This window comes from Lasioglossum baleicum, chromosome 3 (assembly GCF_051020765.1).
Source record: "Lasioglossum baleicum chromosome 3, iyLasBale1, whole genome shotgun sequence".
NCBI lineage: Eukaryota > Metazoa > Arthropoda > Insecta > Hymenoptera > Halictidae > Lasioglossum > Lasioglossum baleicum.
Window position 1 is genome coordinate 12819966 of NC_134931.1, and position 22574 is coordinate 12842539.

Consider the following 22574-nt stretch of genomic DNA (forward strand, 5'->3'; position numbering starts at 1 on the left):
TGTAATCCAATCATGTCTGATGAGTAGACTGCGGATCTTTATGCAAAATAAAAAACGTTTGCATTGATTGCAGAACACAGGAGCCAAGTAAAAATTGTATTCTTCTTTTAATTATCCTATTCAGCTGAAACTAATGCGTTGATGTCCTTAAATATGTTTAACATGTCCACTGCTTTAAATTGTACGTGACCATTTTTGTCATAAATGCATAAAATCCGCAGTCTACTGATCAGTAATGTGTTAAGAAGAATTAATATTCAATGTCACGAGGACGATCTTCACTTCTGATTTTTATTTTTCGTGTCACGTGAATTATTCACTGGGATCAAGATAGCTAGTGGTAACAAACGGTCGATTCTACAGCGATCGATAAAAACGTCGAACATTAGAGAGCCACGTGTATAACACGACGATAAATTCCCCTTGATCCGTACCTGTTACTCCGCGATCTCCGACTTCATAATTTACTTGGACCAATACCTAATATCAATCTTTTTCCAAGCTTCAGCCCATAGATCACAGGTGACCCACATAAGCCGGCGGAACGCGTGAAACTTGAACGCGGCCTCATCGAGAATTTATAAAATGCAGAAAACTTGAAACGGCACCTTTTCTAGCATCCAGAATGCGCGATCCTGGCTCGCTGGTGCGCGCAGGATACCCAATCTGCCACCTGACGGAGTAGCTGACCGTACGCAGGATCATATTGCTCTAATCTCACGTCACGCGAAGAATCTCCGAGCGGGAGTCGTGCCGGACAGAGTTTTTTTAATAAACCGTCAGCAAGACCGGATCTCCGTGGTCCTCTTTGCTCAGCCGTCGGACATTATGCAGCAGCCGGATTCGTTAGCGGAGGACACTTCTCGACCGAAACACCGTTTAAGCTCCCGATGCATAAACGTAACTGGGACTCGCGAAAGAGTTAATACACAAGCGTGCCGCGGCTGTGGTTGTGAAAGTGACTCGATAACTCACTTCTCTATACGTAATCCGAGGCCAATTCAATCAACCAAATTGAGCCAGTTCGATTCGCGCGGCTTCGTCTCTCCCTGTTTGTCTCGTTACGACAGCCACCTCTTTCCCCGATGTCCCTCGATCTCTTTCTTATGTATCGTTCATCATTTTCTTCTAAACTACGCTGCGTAGCGTGTCACATTCTTGTGTACACTCCGTGACAAAAAGACATGTACAAAATTTCATCGGAATCGATCAAGGATGTTATGAAATATAATTGATTGAAAATAGCAAAAATGATAAGAATCTGCGATTTAATAGAAACGCAAACCATAGCTTTTTTATATAACTTGATTAGGTTTGCAAAATGCTTGTTTTAAATTTTCATTACAGGCACAGATAAAAAATTTAAAAATCGTGATCTTTACTTTTTCCTTCTTATTTACACGTTCACTAGTAAAATAACCCTTCCAACGCCTCAAAAGCTCAAGCTGTTGGATCCAATTTTAAAGAAGTTATACGTTTCTAGTTATTCGTGTACGAATATTTTGTACACCTCATGCAATACTTAAATGTGTAGTAATTGATTAGATGCCAACATATTTAATAATGCAAACAATATTGTAAATAATGATACAATTTTGTTCACCCCTCGACGCTTATATGTATAGCATGCTGAATGTTCACAAAATTTAACGGGATTACATTTTCTCTGGCAATTGTTCATAATCATAATTTTATAATTTTTTTTCTGACCGTTTGTTAGTACATAATACATCTTTATGGTGTTTATCCGCAAACCGCGCTAGTAGCATTTCAGTACCTGAAGTAGAACTGACAGTACACTAATGGTCGTAATAGCTACCCACTATACTCGAATTACACTAGACTACAGTTTCCCAACGTGAACATTGAGAAGATCCGAGGAAGAGACGTCGTTAACCCCTGGGATACGGTGTCAGTGGCCCATACCTGTTCACGTATCTCAACAGCGAAAATGTTCTGAAATTAATTATGATCACCTACATTGTCAAGATCAATATTTTACTTCAATTATAATAAACATAGTAAAAAGAGACTGTATGAAACTGCCTATAGAAATGTGTGCTATAATTACTTCATCCGTCGTTAGGGGTTAATCAACACCTCTGGATCGGTGGGCATTTGTAAAGAAAACTTGCCGCAAAATTGTTTATGACAAAGAAAATTGTTGTTAAAATCGTTTGGTACATCAACACCTTCCACTCATCCAGAAAAGAAAAAGTAACAGAAAAAAAGGAACAGAAATCAAGTCCAAAAAGCGGGAAAGACTTCTAAAAGTTGACGATGAAATGCGAACTTTTCTGGCGACTTTAGAACCTCGTTTTGATGTAATTTGTTCAAGAAATAGGCTCAGCCCTCTCATTGAATAAATGTTGTAATTAAATCATACAACTTTTATGTTCATTATATTTATATTTTTTATATTCAGGTGTGCCGAAAATAATTCCAGATATTTTTAGTGTGCCGTCAACCAAAAAAGGTTGAGAACACTGGTATACAGGGGATGCCTAAGACTCTCATCGAAAATATATCCGTTGTGTTTAGTAATACGAAGAAATGTTTCAGGAAGCACATGTTTGGTTCAGTAGGGGCAATTATTGTGACGGAGAAGTTATTTTCTTTAGGTCATATTTTCCAATATTTCAAGACCATCGTCGTTTTTTTCTTTTTTAATGGAATGACGTATTTTTATTGGTGTAACGTTACAGCTAATGAAAAACCAAATTCGACCATGTATAATATGTTGACCTGCAAATGACCTTCGACGGAGTTATTCTTGAAAAAGCATGCTTACCGTACTAAAAACAACGGTAATATTTTCGGTGGGAGTCTTAGGTGTCTCACCCTGTATAATAATTTCTTGATGAAAACGCTCCATAAGTTTCCCTTCTAAAATCGGACATTCCATGTGCAACAACCTAATAGTGCGTGTTATGCCTGTTCTGTTGCATAAAAAGTGATTTGACGGTGCAGGTCTAACAATTTCCAAATAACTCGGTCAATTGACTCCGCGATCGGCAAGGGAAAAAAAGATAAAACGCAGGAAAGGTCATCGTTAAACCTTCCAGGCCGCTGGCAGCAGACCAAAGCGCGACAAACAGGTGCCAAATATCGTGCGGGCTTTACATCGTGCTAAATTTCCCTCTGTAATTTGTTACTCAAACAAAACTGTACCCGCGATAAATTTATCGAAGGCAATGTTTTTTTTCCCCGGAGCGAACAATAAGAAATATCATGCGCACGATGAGTACAACGTCGACGCTTTATCGTCGATAAATCGATGACTAGAGCCGGCGGCGACACGCGATACACATGTCACTCGGAGGTATTTTTTTCTGGTGATAAAGTTGATATTCGAGCAGCTTTCGATAAAAACTGAATGCATCGAAAACGCTTGATGCCTCGTGATTATATTGCGACGATACCGATTACCGATACGTTTTTCAACGTTAAACTATTAAAGCTCGAGAGGATACAATGACTCAACTGTTTGCTCGTGTCGTGTAATTATGCTCTCCGTGCACTCATTATATCAAATTTCATGTACATTCTGTATGTGCAGATGCATACATATTCAGAAGAAAAATGAACATGTCGTGAGAGATCGGTAAACTCTGGTAACTGCAAATATATACACCGTTCAAATAAGAAAAGAGAGATTTCTATTAATCTTTTGTTAACTTTATAATCTGTTCACAGCTGTATTATGGACAGGTATGTTATCATAGATTTATTCAAATTAATAAAACAGGGATTCATCTTGATATAACTTCTGTTTTCACCAATTAGCTTGAGTCATTTTTACTTTGCATAAAAATAGTAATCTAATTGTAATTCTTCACCGAAATAAATATACATAGCAAGGTGTGCTGTATATGTATAAATATTCAAGATTAGAGATAACATAGAGAATATGATAAAATATATTCATACGACTGCAGTAAATCAAGTGTTAATTTCATGGAAAATCCCTCTTTGACTTATTGTATTCGATTATTGATTTTATAAATTAGATATGCGGACATGATTAAACCTGCGAGTTAAAACGTAAATCACTTGCACATCCCTTGTGGTAAATAAAACCTGTTTTCAATTTAGCAAGCGATTCCAACCCAAGAGGATGATTCGAAAGGTAAAGCTTATTCAACTGTGAAAACGCTTTGACAAATGTGACTTACAGACCCCAAGACGTGGCACTCGACTGTTCTAGGGACGCGTTCTTATTTGCGGAGAGAAGAGTATGAGAAATTGCCACGAAGGATGGCAATACGACGACACAGTATGTAATCGGTTCACGGTAACTCGGTCGCATGCCAAGCAAACAGCCCCATGCAGCGCTCGATAGAGGCGACTTTTGTTGCTCAAACTTTTAAAAGTGTCGATTGGACTCGCGGGAAAATTCCGCTTAACGTTGTAACTACCGTTTATCTACCGCAAAAAGTCCCACATCATCGCAACAATTTCATTAACCCTTAAGTGGACTATTGGGCACACTTAAATTTATGCTAGTAATTATTTAATGTGTAACTATTGTGTACGCTAATGTGCACTCACTTCGTTTCTATCTGCCATTCCGATACAGATGAATATTAAATATACAGTGAGTGTAAAAAGTATTCATACGTCCTTTAAAATAGAATAGCTTTTTTATAATTGTACCAAACGATTTTTTATAATCAATTAGAAGCATTGGTTTACGAGAAAATTATGATTTACAAGGTTGCATGCAAAAATAAAAAAGGCATTTTTTAAAACTTTTTTATTTGGGGGTCCTTAATGAAAATTTAAAATACGTATATGTTTTGTAGATCTATAGGAGTTACACACATGCTAAAGATTTCATCGAAACGGGTGACGCAGGAAAAAAACGAAAAGCATCGAAAGATGTACGATTCTGTGGATTTTAAGCAGAAATTGATCAAAAGTCGTGTAAAACTACGATTTTCACTATTTGTAACCGCTTGTAGCTCGCGTGTATGTGAATCGATTTCGATGAAATTTTCAGCATGTGTATAAGTAACATAGATCTAGAAAACATATATTTTAAATTTTCATTAAGGGCCCGAATAGAAAAGTTTTAAAAAACGCCTTTTTTATTTTTGCATGTAATCTTGTTAATTATAATTTTTGGAAAATCTTTTATGCATATCATTTCGTAAACCTGTGCTTCTAATTGATTATAGAAAAAGTCCGGTCGTTTAGTACAATTATAAAAAAGTTATTCTATTTTAAAGGGCGTACGAATACTTTTTACGAATCATTGCATTTTGGAGGTTCATCAATTTTAGCGCAAGAGTATCTTAAAATTTCATAAAAATGTCCATTATTTTGTCGAGAATTATAAGAAATATTATATTGAGAACTACTTCAATAATTAAGGTATTAAAAGATTTACTGTAGAAAATAGAAAACAATAAAAACTAAGAGAAATTGAGGGATGAAAACACAATGGAATTGTAGCGCGTAACTTGATAATTAGTTTCCATAGTTCTCCGTTTGTTCTCTGCATCACAAAGGCATAAAGCCGCGATCTTTCTCGTAACACCACACACGCCGGTTTAATAAATCGCGAACTCTCGAGAGCAGCTCGTTCTCAATTTTTCATAAAAATTACGAGAGTGCATTTACAGAAATGTGACTGAACTTTTATAGCAGCATACGCGCTGACAAACTAATTAATTTAATCAACTTTCACCGAGCTGGGACAATGTCGAACTGTGTGGTAATTTTAATAATAATTTCATCAATAATGGAAGAACGTAAACGTTTGCATTTGTCCAACGAATACATAACCGCGGGATTATCCATTCCCTAGAGTTTATGCGCGCAATAAACGTGCATAATAAGTTGATCTTGCGATCCTGCCCGGATAGTTGGTTCTTATTACTGGTTCTAACGAACATTACGACGTTTGCTGGCGGAATGGCACTGTACAGTCGTTCACCGTTCGCTTCAATTCTTTTTTTTCTTCTTTTTATTAGCAAGACCATACACGATAGCATTGCCTCGAAACAAAACCTGCTCGACCGGCGCCGCGAGAAAAATAGATCTTCAAATTATATGACGTGTTCGGGGTCGATTAATCAAACGTCGACCTTGCACTTCCGCCAACCTCGTACCAGTTTCGCCCCCGACCGGAGAAAAACGGGCAAAGGGAATAGGGTTGTGTACGCGTTCAACAGAAATTCTATACGAAACGCGTCGATTGAATCGTATCTTTCTATTGAGAATCACCCCTGTTGCCTATACGCGCGACCTTTTAATAGTAACTCGCTTATTCCCCATGGGAACCCTACGACCGAACACCGGGATCGTATGTTCACTTTTCAGAGGATAGATCGGACTTCGAAGCATCCAGAAAATATGGAACCGTCGAAACATGCATATTTTTATGCATTTTAATATTACGCAGAAATATTTTATCTCTAGAGGCTCAGCAGGTTCATCCAATTCGCTCGTGTAATTATGTAATCGACGTTTCTTTTCGTTATGATCGATCTGTATATCATTAAAACGCATTTACATCGATATGTGTTCGCGAAGCTAGTAGAGCTAAACGGATTAAGTTTAATTTAAACTGTGGTATCTCTAAACGGGAGAATCTACAACGCAAATCAGTGGTTAATATGATCTGATTAAACACTGCATGCGTGCATATGTAACTACTAAGCTATACCTGGCAACTAATAAACTTTGGTGGGTTTCCTTATGAATGAATAAATTATTTCATTCCCGAGCACTGTTTCTGTCGTTCTGATAATTGTTTTATTTACGTATTATAAATGTACTTGGTTTTTTGTCAAACGAAATAGGATTTTTAGAATATTTGTGATCTTTGTCTATAAAACTCAAAAATAATGCAGATTCGTCTAATAATATTCCTTAGCAAAAATAAAAGTGAAATTTAGGATATTTTTTAAACGTAACCCTTCCTGGTTATATCTGGTAATAAAATCAAATAAAACGTTGATCATGGACAAATAAGTGTGTCATCCAGGTTGACATGGCGGTCAGAAAAAGAGAAAGAGACCGAGACCAGAGCTACATACACGCCACTTTATCTTGAATTTCTATATATCTTTGAATGAAGAATTACATTCCTGATCCGAACAGGATGCTCAAAAGGATGAAGCGATGCAAGGTGGAATGATCTTATCCGTATGCTTGCGGATGCTCGGCTAAATAAAGTTAGCACTGCTTCTTCCTTTTCCACTCTAAATAATTTAATAATTCTGTCTGCGTGCCCAGTCGTTGGGCAATGGATTTAACGTTTGATCTGCCCGAAGAAATTCACTTCCTCTCTATTTTCCTGCGTTGTCGTATTCGATTTATTATCAGCGGAGTCACTGCACTGCCGGTGCATTGAACTTCGATGATAGTTGAGGCGGAAAATCTTCGAGGCATTCTTGTGAAAAGCGAGCACCTTACAGGAGAATGGAAACCCATAATACGAGCAGGTATTTGTTGTTCTCGAACCTGCAACGGCGGCAACGAGGACTCTCTTCTTCCTCTCGCGCTCTCTCTCTTTCTCTCTCTCGCCACCGAGAGACTGCTCTCGAGATAAGTCGAAGACATTTCAAACGAGAAAGTGGTAATACAATTCCCGTGGAAGTTGGCGAATCTCGAATTTCGATTACCCCGGCACTTTCTTCTGTTTTCATTCCGGTCGGGGCGAGATCGAGAATTCTATGGCTCATAAACTCTGCGTGGTCGTTGAACTTGTCCCCGCCTTCAGGGGCGTCTGCCATTGAACGAGATCTCAATGAGAAAAGGAATATCTCCTGCGACTTTAATAAAAAATTACTGAACTGTAAAGCATGGAAATAACGAGACCAATTAACCCCTTGCGCTATAATTGAGTCGGAGACTCGTGACAAATATTTCAAACAGATTTAGTAAAATATATAATTTATAAAAAATTATAAAATTTATAAAATATATAATTTCTGCTATTTATAACTACACTGCGGGTCTTTATGCAAAATAGAAATTATCGAAGTAAATCGCGAGATACAGAAGTTAAATAAACATGCATTTCCTCTTTTAATAGCTTGCCCCTGACTCCGGGGACGTCGGTCGTTGAACGAGATCTCAATGTGAGAAAAGGAATATCTTCTGCAGCTTCAATAAAAAATTACTGAACCATAATGCGCGGAAATACCGACGCCTGTTAACCCCTTGCGCTATAACATCGGGTCAAACTCGTGAAAACGATAAAATTCGATTTTTCTGTTACGGATAATTAGATTCATTATTTATTTGCTTATATTAATATTTTCTTAAACATTTGTGTATATTAATAAGATGGAGGAACCATTTTGACCGTTCAGCGAATATTTTCACGAGCATAGACGTTCGGTCGGTCCAAACGCAGCATTATGGGAATCATTAGCGCACCCAGGATGCAATCTTGGGGGGCGGGGCGAGAGTTGAACCCAGCCCTCGATTTTGCGTGATGACCTTTTTTTAGCCAACATATCTGTCAAGGGCTATTCCGCGATTTTAATTTTGGAAGCTAAACATTTTTTCTTGGGGGGGCTTGGCCCCCTGCCCCCCTGGGTGCGCCACGGGTGGGAATATTTGCCGATTGGTCATAAAACTGGTTATGCCTCTGCGTAATTATTAAGCAAACAAATTACCATTAACATGTTGAATGTCAGGCGGGTTACGCGTGTTTCACATGAGTTTCACCTATTTCATTCATAGAAGCGATTAGCGTTATTAATCACAATCAATGATTATCAAGTTTTCACTTCGTACTATGATCTAGTTCATTTTAGTGTTAATAAACTGTTCCTTATTGTTAGTGGCAGTCGTTTATTACGACAATCATTACTGAGTAATTTAATAGCGCCGGTCACGGGGAACTTTTTCAATGTGTTAATACTTCAATTAATATGTAGCTTGCGCTGTTACTAATTTGTTTAAATTTTCGCGTGTTAAATATCCATAAACTAAAATTCATTAAAGTTCAACTGATAGACTGTTTTGATATTATAATAGCACTTAACAATGGTAATTGATACATATTTGCTTACGCACTCGTACTCGTTCTTTCTAAACATTGATGTCAAAAATTGTTGCTAATTAACATGTTTTCCATACCTACGCATAACTTTAAATGTGTAGCTTAATTGAGGGCCGCAGTTCAGCATAATTAATTCTACCCTAACCCCTACGTCATCTACACATTTCATTGAATAATGACAGTAACAATTCATCCCTATTATTCGCATTATCTCTCAAAGTACAAAAGGGAGAACATCACGCAGAACAGCGGGTGATCGACCTCCTGAAAATAGCAAACGACCTAGAATCTAGATGAACAAGACCAGGATTTCAAGTAAATTAGAGCTTACCAGAGAATTATAACGATGTTCAAAGTACCATTGGGCTGTTGGATCAACAGACCCGGAACCCGGAAGCAGGTTAACTTTTGTCGACAAGAGTGCAATCCGATTATTCAGCTAATTCCCCCATCAAAGTATTAACGGTTTCCACGGATCTCCTATGGTCCCCACAAACAAAGTTACCCGCTCAGACGTCTCCGTCGGATCTCCGAAATTTCTAATTTTTCCCAAAGCCGGTGAAAAGAGCCTCGTCGCGTAAACCTCAGTGTCATCGAACCCCCGTCTTCCAGACGCCGATCAAAGAACGCGACCTCGCGCGGAAGGACGGCGCAATGGCAGAAGAAAGATGGATCTCCAAAGAGCCGGATAACAAGGACCGAATTCTTTCGTTTCTCGTCTGGGAAAACTCGACGAGTTCGGAACGCTCCACCTACGCCGCTCTATTGTGTACTTGATCTTAAAATGCGGTAAAGATATTAGACATCCTTGAAACCAAAAAGATGTTTGGAGCATAATGTGTTATAATTTTATACACGGCTGTATAGAAGTCAATCTTAAAATCACTGAGAACTAAAATCATTATTTACAAGTTTGCTGGTGTTTTAATGAACGGTGTTTCCGATCATCTGTGGAAAAAATGTTGCAGCGATTATTAATGTTCAGCGATATGTAGACGTCTACGAACTTCAATATGTATAGAAAATTTGTAAAAAAAATATTTTTAACGAAAGATCTCAAGTCACTTGTTAAATGAATTTTGTTTAGAAATTTTGTATATTGAAGTAACACAACAGTGAATCCAACGAGCTACGACGTTATGGTGGTGAACGCAACGCTAGAATAGTTTTCACCGTCCTTTTGGGTCGAATTCCCCACCAGCCACCCGTGGAGTTTGGACTCGCTCCCTTTGTGATCGCAACCTCGGTTACCATTTCCCAGACATTTCGTAGGTATGGCAGAATGTTTTAAGCTCTGTCGAAGCTGCCCGCAGACGTTCAAACGGCGGAAAAGTGTGGAACAAGAGTGGTCCAGCTTTAAGATCGCGTAATTAATTCTAGCGCCAGGCATGGCCCTCGTTCATGGACGTCGAGTAGCTCGTTAGCATCATCGATCTGGCCACTAAACTTGCCGTAATCTCTTAAGACAGTATGCAAAGAGGATCTGCATATTACGTTGTAAATTGAATCACTGCGTTCCGTTTGTTCCCCTCGTTAAGTCCTTTTACCGTCAAAGCGATTCCTTCCGTCGAGGAAGAAAGCATGGACACACGTAAATGTTTATTACGTGTCTCGCAGACGAAGGCAGACTTCAATATTGTTTAACGTTACTTCGTTCATTGAATAGAATTTCTGAGAAGGACGTAAGCTGAAAAATTAAGTTACTTGATGAAAGGATTTCATCGATGCACTTTCGTCGTGTCTTATTCATGAACATGACAACTTTGAAAATCTAAGTTTCACAGTAATAATATCAAAGGAAACGTTTAAAGTGTCGAGGCATTGCAAAAGTACACCAGCAATGAACTAGAGCTCGGTTCTGTTGCAACAACGAAGATATTAATGAAACAATCTTTAAGATCGTCTGCAGCATAAAATAAAGTTTGTGGCACAACTGAAATTTCAGAAGATCGATCCTGTTCCATTTTACGTTGCAATCAATGTAACTTATGAACGACGGTGTAAAGAGAGAGATTCACGGTCTACTACCTGCTAACAAAGAATCAATATTTTCATTCTATGTACTCGTACGCCAGTTTTACGGTCTAATTTAATAGTAACGACTAGTCGCTATAACGTTATACCGAAGAGCACTTGTCGATTCAGCTGCGCACGCTCTTGCGATCGTACAACGTGCAAAACAGTCTGGAAACTTTTGCGCTGGGCTAAGGTTACGTTAATTTCGCTAATTATTTCGTAAGTAGCGCTTCGAGGCGAAATATTTCTCACAAAACGTATCCGCGCTTCTCAGAATTCATCTTCGTTCGTGTTTCTCGAATCTCTTTTTAGTTGAAAGATAATGAGACTACGGTTAAATATTCCGGGATGAATTACGTTCAAACTGCACTGCGAGAGTGATTAAAGTCAATGTATACACGGAAAATGATCCATCGAGGAATAAAAATGGTCTACCAGGGAAAGGAGTGAAGTAGCGTAAGATCAAAGACTATGACTGAAGGTAATTTGATTAAGAGGGTGACTGATCGCGCCCAGAGGAATAATTAGGGCGTGCAATTAACCGGTGAGGAGTCCATTAAACAGCTACGATTTCACGATTGTTTGGAGCATGACAACACAATTCTCTCCGCGGTTGGGATTAGATCTGTCGCTGAAGGAGTGCTGGTCAACCCCGGTTATGGTGAAAGATCGATGTTAAGCAACAGTAGATGTCGATAAAATGACACAACTTGAAATTTTCTCGCGAAACTCGCACCCCCCCCCCTGCTTAGTTTAATCTCGCTTCCTGTACACTTAAAAATAAATTCCTTGGGAACCAATGGTTCTTGATCTAAACATCGATAAGCTCAGCAAAGACCTATTGTTATTGTTAAGGGGTCCCTAGACAGGTTGTCAAAATTGTACCACTGCAACTCTGAGGAAAATAATTATTATTGCTTTAACAATTGGATTATACTCTTCGTTTGTCGGTCAATACCAAAGTCGAAATTATAATAGCATTTAGAAGTTCTCAAACATCGTGTTATAATCGGAGCGTCAAACTAAAACGACCCCTTGATTGCAACGCATTTTTGATAAAATAATAAATAACAATTTTGGACTGGCTATCTGATAGCATTATTCAGCATGATTTTCTAGAAATACTGTTGTTTCATAATGAATAACAATGTTTCAATATCTGATCCCTATAAATGGTGCGAAGGAAAAAGTATATTTCCAGTTGACTCCTGTATAACAAATTACTCCGCCGAGATGTGCCACTGCATAATAATTTGCACTCTGTCAATGAGCCAGCTATATTTCAGCCTTTTCCACTTAAACTTCTAAGACTTGAATTATCATTTTCATGTTCACTGCTATACCCGAGTATTTGGATGCAAATGTCTATGATAATACACTTCCCACGGTCAATTCAGTCTTTTAAAAAATGTTTGCAATTATAATTTGCAGCAGCTTTTAATGGAGGATGGTTTAGAGATAAAATGCAATGTCTATTTTCTTGGATGGCACACAAAAATATATTTCACTTAAAAAAGATACGGATGATTCAGTCTTTTAAAAAAAAACAAATATCGGAAAAAAATTCGCTGCTACCGTCGGATGCCCTCGAAAAAATGTTACTTTGTCCGAAACAATTTTGTTCACAAAATCGAAAACAACGGCGACGATTGACACATCCACTCATTTTTCTGACACGTTCCCCTGCGGTGGTCCCCAAAGAGTTCGAATAAAACGAAATATTTTTGCTTTTCACGTCACACGAATGTCGGTGGAAGCAGCCAATATGCCCGCGGTGCGAAGACTACGAACGTAAACGAAGCGGCGCAACGATAAAATAAATCTAAATAAACAACGATGAAGTCAGGTGTCCAGTGTGTTCATCCATACAGGAACATCAGAGTGAACGCTTGTTCGTTTCAGCGTCATCGTGTTTCTAAGTTCGCAGCGGACCGCTCGGGGATTAAAGGAATAATCACGCGGGCCGCTTTCCACGCTAACGAAAAAGGAGGAACGATGAGTAATCTGATTACGGTCTCGCCTGGCCGTCACAGGGACGAAACTCGGCTGGAAAAAAAAGTTCGCCACGACGCGTGCGATGGCGATCGTTATATTTCAATGGCATCGGACAACCTAGATTCCCGTTAAAATGCACTAGGCGGGCAACCTTGACCCAGCCACGCGGGATGCAGCGTAGAAAAATTTTGTGGAAGCATCGCTTGTGGATGCCTCTCTGTCTTTCTCTCTTTCTCGCTCTCTCTCTCTTTACCACCCGGTCTCGTTTGCCTTTCTGAAAACAAGCGAGAGCCCGCGAAACGGGTACCGGTAACTCGGGGAATAATTCCGCGCGGCAGGTGCGTGGCGCTTTGGAAACGGAATGCCTCTAGCCATTCTGGCATCTGAGTGACGTGCGGGATTTGAATTTCATCGGTAAAATTTCTCTGATTTCAAATCCGTGAATATCTACCCATCTCTGCGACCGCGATACACGCAAAAAAAGAACAGTGGCCTTGACCGTTTGTGAGTTTCCGCCAACCCGGCCGCTGCGCCGCACCGATAGAGCGCCTCAAATCTACGAATTAAAAGCAACGCCACGCGTTCGCTGCGTGAATAAATGCATATCAAACAGACGTGCGGACAGCCGGAACTCTGGATCATCACACAAATTTCTCTGACGTTATCGGGCAATAGAGTTTCGCCCCCGTAATGCCTAACGAAATAGCGCTTCGGGGGAACGTATTCGATTAGGAACGAACAGATACTTGTCCGTTGATAAAACTCGAAGCTGAAAATAGTTTTTAATCGGAATAATTATCGTGATTTGTATGAAATGATGATGCTATCGTGGAAAATCTGATACTCGATTAATATGAAAGGACAGTTCTTGATTCGGCGTTGTCTGACCATCGTCGACTGTTTCTACTTGCCGCGAGCGTCAGAGACTTAGGAATTTATTGCCTATGTCCAAAAAAATAGTCAACGCACTAGGCACTGCAGGGGACAAGGGAACCCATGATATGATGTATGTATAAGCTTTGTAAAAAGATGTAGGCACCATCCCTTTACCTTTAATACTACCCAAGATTCTCCCAAGGTTCTCACCCTAAACTTCGGGGGCTGTTTTCACCCCTTTAATATAAACGATGACGTACAAAAAGAAATATCTGTCGAATATTTTTTGAAAACCAATCCCTTCTCAAACTGCCATTAAAATCGTCCGATGACATTCCAATGTGTTCCATGCCGAAAAGTGTGTACAGTATCAAATCTTCATAGTAGAATTCGAAAAATTTTTAAGCAATGAAAAGTTGAATTTTAAAAATCTCTATAATTACTTGTCGAGCAACGCAACCGATAAATATGCCGAAAATTTACTACCCATCAAGAATATCGTTTATATGGAAATGCACAATCATTAGCGCACATTTAATTGTCTACTTCGTGGCCCAGTTTGTCTTTACTGGGTCATAAAAACTAATATACACGGTACTCGTACAATATTTTTGAATATCGTTTATCACCATGTTCGAGAACGTTTCACGAACAAAAAGAAGCTTGTTGTACTCGTAATATGAAAATTGCTTTAAACAACGAAAGTTTTGTTATTTTTTATAACAATTGTTTGGATTAATTACAAGACATTGAATACAAGAAATATTGGGAGTACATTCGTCTCTTTCGCGGTATTATTAAATGTTTTCTACCTTCCTACTGTTCCTGTGGATGTAATATCCACCTATTTACCTAGTATTTTATTATACAGGGTGTCCCGAATTTAAATGGCAAAACTTCAGGAGCGTGTAGGGTACCGGAAAACTAAGACAAAAAGTTTTTTTTAGAGATTTGCTCGTTTTTGCTTCGTTTTGGAGAAAGTCGCAAAAAAAGAAACAAAACAAGTTTTCATTTTTGTACTTTTATATATTTTTTCTTTTTGTGTATACAACAACCCAAGAGAGCAACTGACAACGAGATATTGAATTTTTGCCATTTTCTCCAAAACGAAGCAAAAGCGAGCAAATCTCTAAAAGACTTTTTGTCTTAGTTTTTGGGTCCCCTACACATTGGGACACACTGTATAGACGTGTTCTCGTAATAGCAAAACTGGATCTCAGCTCAACAAAAATGAAAAAACAATTATTACCGAAGATACGTGTTCTCGCATTTTTCAAACAGATCACTGTATCTGTTCGGTGACTTCAGCATTAATGGTAAAATTAGCCGTAATGCAATTGAAGTGGAAAATTAGTAGAAGAGGGGGGGGGGGGCAAATAAGAAAATGAACGTCGAGTTCTGGACGAACAGCAGAGGGTTCGGAGAGCATGCAGCGCTGGCTGATTTCGGAGAGAAGAGTCGCTTGGTTGGTCGTATTGATCGAGAAAGATGGGGGTCCAACCCCTCGACGCGGACAGCTACTTGCTGACTGGATCCGGTTATGCTCGGGGAAATTGTAGCGAACGTTTCGGGTAAGCGTCGGTTGCGAACCCGCCCACCTATCTGTCGCCCACGCGGTTAGAGACGACAGGTATAGGCGATTTCTACGTATTTATGCGGCCATCGAGGATAAGGAAAGCTGGAACGCACAGGTCATTTCACCGGCCACGGCTGGCACGAGACGAGGAAGCTCGTTCTTTTCCGTTTTATCAGGGATCGACAATGACCGGCCCGGTATCTGGGGTACTCCACGGCGTCAGGCCAAGGACAAATCTGTTAACCGCTTCCTCTACCTTCTCCCTTCTCCCTTCCACCGTCTCGATCGACCACCCCTTTCCCTGGTCGCCCTCTTTTTTAGGGGCTTATTCTACAGCTCGTTAATCCCCGCTCGATTCGAGCACAAACACACCAGGCGTCTCTGAATATCGCCGGGGAACACATAATCCACTGTGTTGAAGTCAGCATGTTACCGGACCCCGAATTTTATAGTATTCTACCGAGGACTTCTTCCAGAAACAATTGTCAGGTGCTCGACACACATTTACTCCTATGGAGTAGCTAAATATAATCTTATTGGTAGATGGGTGATACGTTATGATCGTCGTGGAAGTATGTTTTGGGATAAATTAAAGATTGGCTAAGAGCGCCCTGTCGATGAGGTTTGCTCACTGAGGTCTTGAAGTGAGGTCCGATGACACCCTAATGGATTCTGAGAACGTGTCCCAAGCTATTGCAGCCGACCGAGCCTAATCCTCGCGATCGGCCTGCTCAAGACCGAGCAATGTTGAATTAACACACCGGGTTCGAGGGAAAACGGCGAACCGAAAAATGTCGGGGAGAAATCGAATATGACCGCGTTATCGGCCATGCAACACCATCGCCGACCGAAGTTTCTTTTATGCCGCATGAAACTTCTCGCTCCATGCCCGCCGCTAACTTCGCAATTGTATCCGAAGGCGTGCTTTACTTTCTTTCCGGTCGGATCCCCTCGGAACTTCAATTCTGGAGCTCCGTTTTACGACGAATCGCGAGGGGAGGCATTATACAACGGTTGTTTCGCGACCAAGTTTCCTTTTAAGGCTAATGGCGTTAAGAAGGCCGGCTTCGTCCACTACGAGGGAAGACCAGCCTCTCGCCGACAGCTGAATTGTGTACTGATTGAGGGACCAAACAGTGTAAAACCTTTCTCCTACTCTGGAACTACAGCCTCAACCGAAATTTTGAGAAATTTTAGATATTTCAAGCCCTGTTTGACCAATTGACTTGAAATTTTAGAGGAATCTCCGAACTCACTCCCCGTTATTGCGTTAATCAAAATTTTTTGAATTCTTCATCTTTTTCTAATTCTTAGAAATTTTAATTTTTTCCTGCTAAAGGAAGAAAAATATTTAAAAATCGGTAAAATTCCGCCATTTTGTAAATATTCAAGATTTGTCTTTTTTTGTTCAGACTATAACTACATATAATACACACTGTGTGTAAAAAGGTCGGATCCGTGACAACCGTCGACCCATGTTTTTCAAAACTCATGTAATTTTAATTATTTTTACTTTTGAAAGATCCCACGTATACTTCATATATTGACTAGTTTCCCCGAAAAAGTTCGTAAATATTAGTGCAAAAATTGCTTCGAAAACCGGAATACCAGAAAATTTTCATCGCTAGTCTGAATGAATTTTATATTACAGGGGGTAAACTTCCATTAATTTCGCTTCTTTTTCGAGTGCGAAATGGGAGCTTGCGTTGGGTTCGTCAGATCTTTATGTAGCAAGTTTTGCATCCTCGAAAAGCTAATATTACTGCTTGGGGAAACGGCATCATAATCAAGAGAACGTCTAGTTCCTGAATTTAAATGAAATCTCCATTAGTTTCACTTTGAAGAACTGTTCTTGACGGTGCAAAATGGAATCAAGTAATAGGATCGTTAAGTCTCTTCTGCAGCAACTTTTGCACGCTTCAATGTACTTTGGAAAAATGCATCTGTGTCTAGTTTCTTCCTTCTAGGTCAGGTCTAAATAAACTTCTGTTCATCTTCATTCGTTACTAAATAAACGAACAAATCTTATCCATTCACTGCACAAATGTACAATTTAAACCAGAAACACGTTCACAGTAGAATAAAACCTCATTGTGGAAAGTCTCCTTAAAAGTTGTCCCATTCTACTGCGAGCGCATTTCAGGATTAAATTCCACGTGTGCACCTAACGGCTAAATGAGAGTAGCCTTCAATACAAGAATTCGGAATAATTCTATCGAATGTATCCAACTTGAGCGTGCCACTTTCATTCTGAGGGATTAAGTGTGCCCCAGAACATAATGGCTAAAACCTTTAGCGTGAGTGAATGTCGTACGCAAAACAGTGTTTCGTTTCAGCGAAAATGTCGTCCCACTTAGCCTTTATCTAGTTCGCGGGGAGTTTCGAAGCTACAGACAGTTTCTAGCAAAGCGGTTTTCACGTTCGAAAGCGAGCTGCAGGGAACACGCAATACTGTAATTATATTAGCGTGTGTTAAACCGATCGTTTCGTACGTGCATTTTTGGAGGGAACACCTATTCATTGGACAACGACTGACAAATCAGAGATTAATGAAGTTATTAGCTTTCGACAAGGTATCGCTAATTGAACACCATTCCGGAGAAGTCGGTGAATGCGGGACTCAAAGGAAGGAACTCAAAGGCAAGAGGACACTAAACATATGCATAGTACTTATACTAGCTTCAATCACTGATCATGTACCGCACGCTTTGGAACTAGATTAGGGTTATACGTGCTGGGTCAAGTACCAAGTTTGATCCGAGTCAAGTTCCTGGTTTAACAAAGCAGCGTCTACGTCTTACGAGTCGTTCTAGATTATCAAAGCAACAGAGACAACATTAAAACGCGTCGCATAATGAGAGAAGAGGCACAACCCCGCGCTCCTGACTTTCTTTCAGCCAGAGCTGGCCTGTGTTCGCGAGCCGATAAACTCTTGAAAGCAACACCTGCTTCGATACGGAAAAAAATTGCTTTTATCTCAGCACACGCTCGAATAATAACGTTTCTCGGAACGTGTTTGAATTTTATCCGAGTTCCGCTCAAAGAGAAGTAAACGATACGCTCAGGCGAAGGACGACGCTCAAAATGTGTTCCGTATGTTCAGTGGGAAATACGAGTGCAGGACTGCGCGTGGATACGTTAGGGAACGAGATAAAAGTTCTCGATCGATACAAACGCCGTGCCCATCAAAAATTCTTTGCGCTACAGCCAGCAGTTTTGCCAGCAACTACGACGAACAATAAAACGAACTTTGCTAACCCTTGCGAGGTGAAGTTTACGACAGCCATGGCTAAATCCACCCAAATTTGTAGAAATTTCATTTCCTGCAAATCGCCTTCTCGCATTAAACTATCCGCGTAACGTATAGTTTTAATTTTGAAAGGGGACGCGACATGTTTTCCCGTTTTCATCGCGCGTCGGTCAATGAAAAGGATTCAATGACGTTAATCGACGTTTCTCAATAAACCGTTAACATTCGCGGAACTTTGAAACTGCAGTAATTGAGTTTAAGTGAACGTATTGGAGCAGAATTTTATTCCTCGTTCCAGGATCGGCCTGGAAATGTAATAACTGGAGTTTGAATTTCATACGTTTATAACAAACATTAATAGTCCCAACATGAAACAGTGAAAACAATTGGAGAAATTTAAGAATATAATTTATAATTTATGTTTTTGTTGCGTGTGTATTATTCGTTTCTCTTTAAAAGATAATCTGTTTAGTGACACGTGGAATGTCTCGAAAAATAAAGGTGGTCAAAAACAATTTGATATCGAAAATAAACCGTCGATAAGCCATCGCACAGCTTTTTAGAGACTTTAAATGCGAAGGCCAGAAAATACCCGTATATAACGTATATCTAAATCCGTTAAGCCGTCCATTGATGATTTTTACGCTGATTCTCTCCGGCGATCACACTGTAGCGTTGATTGTCAATCAAAAGTTCTCAAATCGATTTTCGTTATAGAAAGGTTTAAAAATTTTCTAGTGACCTCTCTCCTGCACAATACAGACCGATGATTCATGCATGTCTAAAAAGATACAAATATTAACTCATTACCAACAACAATAAAAATATTTCTTTAAAAAATAGTAACAGTAATAAAGCATATTTCGGGTTGTGATAAATTAAACGTTTTATCGACATTCAAAGGTCGTATCACTTGTATTTTACAATTGGGACATATCGTCATATGTATTATTTTCAGATAATTCTCCGCATCAGTACAAAGCACATTTCTGATTGTGGGAATTTGAAAACACAAACAAACTGCAAAAGTTGTACAAAAATTCAAAGATGTGATTCTTATGTTTGCTGATTCGAACAAAATATTAAACTATCATATCATTGTGTTTTATGGGCTGTGGAATGCTATAAACTAATAAAATGTAGTCTCTCGCTGATTTTCGCGGAACTCTACACGAATCAGCACTTGATACGCGTGACAAGAGAGTGCGAACGTTTTATCCAACAGTATTCCACGGAAGAAGTGCTAGGACAGTAGCCTAACCGCGTGTTAGGATCGCCAGGCCGTTCTTTCATAACGATACTTCTTTCTTCGTGGGCGCGTGCTCCTGCGAGGAAGTTTGCACTAGCGTTTCCCCACGATGAAATATATAAACGAGATACGACGAATCTCTCGACGAAACGAGAGGGACAGAGAGTGAAAGAGAGAGAAAAGAGAAATGTGAAAATGTTATTGATGGGATCGGCGAGCGCGGAGAAGTTCTAGCGTGACATTATCTCTATATCCGGAGTAGAAAAAAATTGCACCGCAACATCCCCACGGGTGGCGAAATGAATTCCGCCGAATATACGAGAGCGGTGATACAGTTTCATCGCGTGGAATAAAATATGGCGAGGTTCTCGCCGAGAAAAGAAGGAATTCCAACGAGCTCGAGCAACAACGAGGGTGCTGCCGAGAAAAAAAATCTGTCGCGGAAGTTTTAATTTAATAGCTTGTCGGATCGGTGTAGTCGCGATATCGGATCGAGAAATTTCATGGATGGAAGCCCGGATGATCTTTTCAACTATTTCACCGTGGGCGGGTTCAGCGCACTTGTCTTAAAGCTACCTCAAAATTTAATTAAGAGTTCTCGAAGAAGTTTTAACATAAATGCAACTCGTGTATCGATAACGTGGAGGATTAATAAACAAAACCTCGAGAAAGGAAAAATTTGTGGGCAGTATTTAAAGACATTTAAAATAAAAATATTTAAATTTTAGTTTCACAGAATTATTTATTATTTCTTTTTTTACTGATACGTAGACTGCGGATTTTATGCATTTATACGGCAAAAATGACTACATGAAATAAAAAAATCTATCAATTACAATTAATTTAGAAAATTGTTAATATTTATACAAGTCTACTACATAGTATGTATGACAGCCCAGTGTATTGGTTTCCAGTAAAAGTAAAACTACAACAATAGAAAAGAGTGGGTTATTTTGAATAAATGATTTTTGAAATTACTTTATAAATGTCCTTGTGGCGAATGAAAAATATTGCAGGAACGCGTGCTCAAATGCCGATCGGTTAGTTCAGAGACTGTTTTCTCTTTGCGGATCCGAACGGTTGCATTTCGCGACGTGAATATGCATACTATTCGAGGAAATCAAATCCCTATTGTGTGCGGAACAGTTATGTAGATTGGGAGAGTATTGTGTAGGACCTACATTAGGGTGGACCTTAGCTATACCTGATGAAATTTTTTGCGAGATTGAAGTTGCGAAAAACAACAAATATTCCCATTCCTATAGAATTTCATGTTTTTCGCACATTCAACGTCAATGTGGCACGTCTTTCCCTTACCCGATCTACTTCATTTTCTGCAGGAATTATTTTCTTACCCAATGGCACAATTTTAGGGGGTGTCGTAAAAAAATCTCGCAAAAGAAATTTCACTAACTTCACTAATGTCCACCCTAATGCGCCACACCTTCTCGACGTCCGATTGATCTAAAACTTTGGATATATCATTTTTTCATGAAATGGAATAATATTGGGTGGGGGGCGTCGTGCCCAAAATTTCATGGTCGAAAAATAAGGTCCACCCTAACCTACATATACAATACCCTACCATACAGTGGGCATCGAAATCCATGAGAACTTTTCCACATACGGTCGATTCTCATTAAGATCGCAAAACATGTAGGGAGCTTGTGAGAAATGAACCAATTCTACGGGGAGATCAAATCGATGGGGTATCCACAGTGCGCATTTCCATGATTTATACACATAATAATCTATTCCTGCTTGTATAATGAGGAATCGAAATAGCCAAACCAATATGCAACGTATTAGGAAAATTGTCATATGAAGAAATAAACTCCTGCAATAACAAAGTATAGGAGAGATGCTTTACATAAATGTGTAGATATCCTCTGCATCACATGATTGTTAGGTTCACAAAAAGTTCGATGTTATACGAATATATCCTGCATTAAACAAGGATCTTCCAGTGAAAGGATCTGCATTTAGAAAGTAGAGATTTAATTATTACAACAAGTATATTTTTTACTGTATGCATGCCTCAGGGTAAAATTTTCATCTTTAGCTCTGAATTAATTTGGTCGATCTCAGATACCATTTCCACCAAATTCATCAATCTCTTTTTCCAATATTAATTTTTGGACACCACCAGAATATTTATCGTCCGAACCTTTTTCTCGAGATTTAGCAGGTCTAGTATCACTTGGATAGACAGACCGGTAATATTTAAAAATCACGATTTCATTTTGATGTTCGTTTATATTTTATTAATCTTGTAAATTCTTTTTGTAAGGACTGTGGAAGGAAGCGTGACAGTGAATATTCCGTTTTAAATAACAAATAAATAGGGAGGGAAAATGACACTGAATTACGAATGAAAATCGGACGTTATTCATAAAACAAATCAAAAACTTGCACATGAAATATAAAAGAACATTTCTATCATGGAATATAATGACACAATTTATTTTAAATAAAATTCGTGTAATATAAAAAATCACATGTCTGGAGATTCTGAAGTTTCTTTTCAGAGTTCGAAATTAGGCTCCAATTGAAAGGTACATAGTATGAGAATGTAGTAAGTAGTGTA

The 22574-nt window shown here is 39.2% G+C and overlaps 1 protein-coding gene across 4 annotated transcripts in view; it reads right to left on the minus strand.

Moving 5' to 3' along the window:
• The window catches only part of Sap47 (Synapse-associated protein 47kD), a 159520-nt gene that overhangs the window by 127485 nt on the left and 9461 nt on the right, over positions 1–22574 (minus strand). The window lies entirely within an intron of this gene.